This window comes from Mus caroli, chromosome 2 (genome assembly GCF_900094665.2).
Source record: "Mus caroli chromosome 2, CAROLI_EIJ_v1.1, whole genome shotgun sequence".
In the NCBI taxonomy this organism is placed as follows: Eukaryota; Metazoa; Chordata; class Mammalia; order Rodentia; family Muridae; genus Mus; species Mus caroli.
Window position 1 is genome coordinate 91,409,115 of NC_034571.1, and position 5,548 is coordinate 91,414,662.

Genomic DNA, 5,548 nt, shown 5'->3' on the forward strand with positions numbered 1-5,548 from the left:
TTGGACTTGCAAACTTTATATGCCCCAATATAGGGGAATGCCAGGGCCAAAAGAATGGGAATGGGTGGATAGGGAAGTGGGGGTGCGCTAGGGGACTTTTGGGATAGCATTGGAAACGTAATTGAGGAAAATATGTAATAAAAATATTAAAAAAAATGTCAGATGTATAGTTTGAGTAGAGACTTTATTGACACATTAAAAAGAACTTTCTAAACTTTCATCATTGCTTTGAGGAAACATTTTTATTAACAGATGCCAATCATTTGTGTAAATTCAGGAAAGAAGATAGTGAAGGAGGTATATTCCAGTGTCTGCCCACCCATGAATTTAACTTCACTGAAAGGAAAAAGAGTAAAAAAAAGAGGACAAAGATAAGCATCGTTATTTGAGAAAATATAAGAACAGACAAATGCGTATGAGGTAATTTTAGGAAATTTTTTTTTATTATCTGTGGAAAACTGGCATGTATATAGAAGCTGGTCGGAATAAGAAAGATTGAGTCTACAATGTAGAATTATATACATACACATGTACATATAGACATAAACACATCTGGAGAAGTATCAAAATCATGTAATGGATGTTTAGATATTTATATATGCAAATATATTTAAGTCATCCTCCTTTGGGAATCTGAAAGGACTATCTTGTCTTCTTGAGATTTGCTGTTCTGTGCCAATGAGGTTTCCTTTTCAGTGTGTCGCAAACAGCTGGTCCACACTAGGCTGTTTGTGACCTGGTATTGGGGTTCTTATTGCATTTGTAGACTATTCTTAGTCTCTGCTAATGAGATCGTTCAGAGTTCGCTTTGAGGATCACATCTTAATCACTTGATTTCTGCAGAGGTTTCCTTCCTCCAAATAAACTCTTCAAAATGCCTGCGATTTTGTGCTCATTAACCTGGGAATGGCTTCTCTAACTCCAATCTGAAAATTCTCTCACCATCTGATCCTGTTGCCCTGATCAATTTTACTTCAAGCATTAATGACAGAGAATCTTAGATGCGTTCTACTATAAAAAAAAACATAATCTGAAACCAAATTTCTGTCAGCAAATGGATTTTCCCTTAGTGAAAAATCATGAATCTTGCTCCTTTGTACTGTAGCAGAGCTAAGAACCATTAAAACCTAATTTTTGCCTATTTCTTTGGAATCATCAAATCATTGTGTGTTCAGAAAGGTGTAGATGGCACAGTGATGAATAAAATGGCTACCAAGTAAATGAATACATTAGTGTTTGTTTCCAGAGACATTTTAAAGGACTTTTTCCTATTTTACTTAAAATTGATGCAATATGGTTTTCATCATGAAAACAAAAGCTCCCCTTTAAACAAATGTAACATTAGAACTAAATGCCAGTTTAAAACCTTACTGAACAGGGCTGTGGAGATGAATGACATAATTGGCACACAACATGCACATCAGCTGTCTGACCAGAACAAGCATGTAAATATAGGTCATGGCATTGCAAACCTTTAAGTACAGTTTTAAAGAGGGCTAGAGAATGTTTGAGGTAGGTAGATCTTTTGTTCTGGCTGACAGTTGAATCTAGCCAAAATGGAAATATCTGGGAAATAAACCTGTTTCCAAAACATAGGAAACAAACAAAACAAAAATGTAACATTAACAACACACACACACACACACACACACACACACACACACACACACAGACATACAACTTCATGGAGAACAATATATAAAGATATTGGAAATCAAACTTGGCCTCAAAAAGCACACACTCATATACCATTGAATCCAATCCTATTCTATATCCACATATACTTAAATACAAACATATACTCTGTGTGTGTGCACAGAGAGAGAGAGAGAGAGAGAGAGAGAGAGAGAGAGAGAGAGAGAGAGAGAGAGAGAGAGAGAGATACAGAAAGCATTACAAATCATCTCCATTTACTCCTGGATAGTAGGTTGCTTCTATATATTTCTTTAAAATCTCCCTTCGACAAATTGTACTAAAATTCATACAATTTACAGGAACTGTAATCCTGAGGTGTAAAACACGGCACTTCTCGTCCTATTGTCAATGTGTTTATTTATGGAATTGTATGTTCTAGGTGTCTTAAAATTTATTTTCTTCTTATGTGACAAAAGAACCAGAGGGCTTACCTACTTGACAAGTTGAACACAGTTTTTGATAAATATAATTTATGATGTTGAAATTATTCTGAAATATTGATCTTATTTCAGATGAATTTGACAGGCTTTTAGCACAAGAAATTCTTTGCAGATTCTCTGATATATTTATATATATATATATATACCATATATATATGTATATATATACCATATCCACATATATACATATATATATATATATATGTGGATACAATGCATAGAGGAAGCACTTGATGTCAGAAAACCATGGCAGCCATACTCTGTTGTCTTTTTCCTCCCTAGAGTCATCATAAGCTTCTACCTGCAATTGGTTATAATAGCAAATTCAACATGAAAGTGTGGCTGCCATCCAGGGCACTTCTCCACAGGAAACATCACATATTTCCATGACATATCTTTACTTCAGAGAGCTCCTTCATAACACTTCAAGACATACTTTTCTAACAGAAGTGAAAATTAACTATGGGAGAAAATTAAACTTGACTTGAAATCATTTTTCCAAGCATACAGTTATGAGAAATGGTGTTATTTTGATTAGATAAATCTCTTTACTTATCCAGAAAAGGTCTTTAAAGTAGAAAGAGTCTAGAGGATAGTTCTTCAGAGGTTTTACCTGGGGAACACATTTGCCTCTGGGAAAGTAATTGTTGAAATATTAGGCTCTCAAACTTGGTTAATTCTCTTCCCAGAGGAATTTTAGTTGCTTTGTGCAGAAGGAAGTATTGAAATCTCTGACATTTCAGAAGTCTTAATCTTGACACAGACTGGGATGCCCTGATATCTTCACTGGAATGAGAGAAAACAGAACACATTTGTTTGAGATAGACAGATAGCATATAGATATAGACAGATGGGTATAGACATAGACATTGTGTATGGCAAACTTTCATAGAAAAGATAAAGATAGCAGAAGCAAAAGTAGCTGTAGGGATTTGGACTGAACCAAGTCAGCACAAAGGATATTTTCAAAGGTCTAGTAATGGCTAGGGAGGTAGAGCCGATCCCTTGATACAAATGCTTTTGCAGTTATATGGGACAAGACAGAGGTGGTTGGGGAGCAACTGATATTTAGACAGCTGCATTGAGAGGTGGCAGAGGGCTTTTTATTTTGTTTCTCTCACTGTCAACCCCACATGTAATTCCTAAGGAAATCTTCTCAACTCTACTGCTCAAAGAATTCCCAATGTTATCAGCTTTTCTAGTCCCACACTGCCATCAAAGATCACACTGTTTGTTACTGTGTCATATTATCATTTAACCAGTACTTAATTAATGTTAGAAGCTCTGAACTGATGTCTATTATTTTCTTTCTTTTGAAAAATCTGTTTATTTTTAATTTTTTTCCTTTAGTTTTTACATCCCAATTGCTCCCCCCCACACACACACACACCAGTCCCTGTCTCACAGAATATCTCCCACAATCCCTTATCCCCTTATCCTCTACTCCTTTAAGGTGGTGGGTCCCATTTGGGTAAGAACCCACCACAGCTCTCATGCATGAAGTCTCTGCAGGATTAGGTTCATCATTTTCCACTGAGGCCTGACTGGACAGCCCTGCTAGGGAACAGATTCCTCAAACAGGCAAGAGCTTCGAAGACCCAGAAAGACTGAGTTGTGCATCTACACATGTAGCAGGAGCTTGCTGGGGCCTGTATATGCTCTATGGTAACAAGGGTTCTGGTGAGTTGACTCTGTAAGTATTTCTGTGGACTTCCTATCCCCTTCAGGACCTTTGATCTTCCATAAGAGTCCCTGATCTCCATACAGTATTTGGCCTTGGGTATCCACATCTGTTTTAGTCAACTGCTGGGTTGAGCCTCTCAGAGGACAGTTATGCTAGGCTTCTGTCTGCAAGCATAACAGAGTATCATCATCAATAGTGTCAGGGATTGGTGCTTGCCCATGGGATAAGCCTCAAGTTAGGTCATTGGTTGGCTATTCCCTTAGTCTCTGCTCCATCTTTGTCCCTGCATTTTTTAAGATAGGATAAATTTGGGGTGAAAAGTTTTATGAGTGGGTTTTTTACCCTATCCTTCCACTGGGGCTTCTGGTTGGCTACTGGAGGTGCCCTTTTCAGGTTCCATATACCCACTGCTATGCATGTTGGCTAAGGTCGCCCATGCTAACTGCTGGGAGCCTCTCCTATCTCAGTTCTCTGGCACTTCCTAGAGATTTCCCCAGGTCCCCACCCTGGTAGCTGCAGACTTCCATGCAAACTGCTCTAAAGACTTTCCACTGTATAAGAATACAAAGAAATTCTCTTTTTTAATGGACGTTAAATCCATGAACATCCAAGGATGAACTGTGGAAGTTGTAGTTATAAACTTATTCAAAAATAAAAAAAGTTTTTTTTTTTCGTATAACTTAACTGTGGGTATAAAGTTATTTGAAAGCTGCAGGTACTTCCTAAATACATTAACATGTGGCTTATATAATATACAGTGGAAGAGTAAAATGCCATCTGACAGCTTGTAACCTAGTAATTATAAGCTAAACAGCAATGGAAACATCACAGTTTGTATATTTGCTTAATACTTATCATATATATTAAATTAATTTTATTTAGTGTGTGTGTGTGTGTGTGTGTGTGTGTGAAGTATGACATTTAAGGACAACATGCTTTAGAAAATCTGAGTCTATAATTTAACTCTTCTGTCATCTTGGAATATTTTTCTCTCAAATTATTTGATATCTGAGTTTCTTCTTGTCATTTCTTCATTTATAACCCATTTTCTGAAGCATTTTTATAAGTAAATCAAACTAAATTTTTGTCTTTGTATTAACTCTTCCATCAATCTTTTTTTTTCCAAGTCAGGGTTTCTCTGTGTAACTCTAGCTGTCCTGGAACTCACTCTGTAGACCAGGCTGGCCTTGAACTCAGAAATCTGCCTGCCTCTTCCTCCTGAGTGCTGGGATTAAAGGCGTGCGCCACCACTACCGGGCATTCAATCAATCTTTTATTTCCCTCTCAGTACATGTCTCTGAGTAGTATATTATTAAACATTTTGATTACTATCTATCCAACCTAAATAGTTAGTTTTCATGATATGAGACTGCAATTCTATCAAACTCTCTGTAAAATCCTTAGTGCCTTGAGTCATCTCTGGCGTTTAGCCAACTATTCACTTAATGTTACAGATGAAAATTAGGAGAGAAATCAATGCTTTATATCGGTGTGATAATGTTCTAATAGAACTAGAAATATAATGAGCAAATCAATCAGGTATTCAGCCACTGAATGTTCACTATGAGAGTAATAATAATAATAATAATAATAAGAAGAAGAAGAAGAAGAAGAAGAAGAAGGAGAAGGAGAAGGAGAAGAAGAAGAAAGAGAAGGAGAAGGAGAAGGAAGGAGAAGAAGAAAAAGAAGAAGGAGGAGGAAGGAGAAGGAGAAGGAGAAGGAGAAGGAG

At 36.8% G+C, this 5,548-nt stretch overlaps 1 protein-coding gene across 11 annotated transcripts in view; it reads left to right on the forward strand.

The window, feature by feature from the left end:
* The window catches only part of Lrrc4c (leucine rich repeat containing 4C), a 1,249,590-nt gene that overhangs the window by 1,207,859 nt on the left and 36,183 nt on the right, over positions 1–5,548 (forward strand). The window contains exon 1 of one of the 11 annotated variants that reach the window (XM_029473976.1): positions 402–420. The exons of the other annotated variants lie outside the window; for them this stretch is intronic. The gene's annotated coding sequence lies outside the window, so the exon portion shown is untranslated. Of the gene's footprint in view, positions 1–401; positions 421–5,548 lie in introns of those variants that run through there. 11 annotated transcript variants of the gene reach the window in all.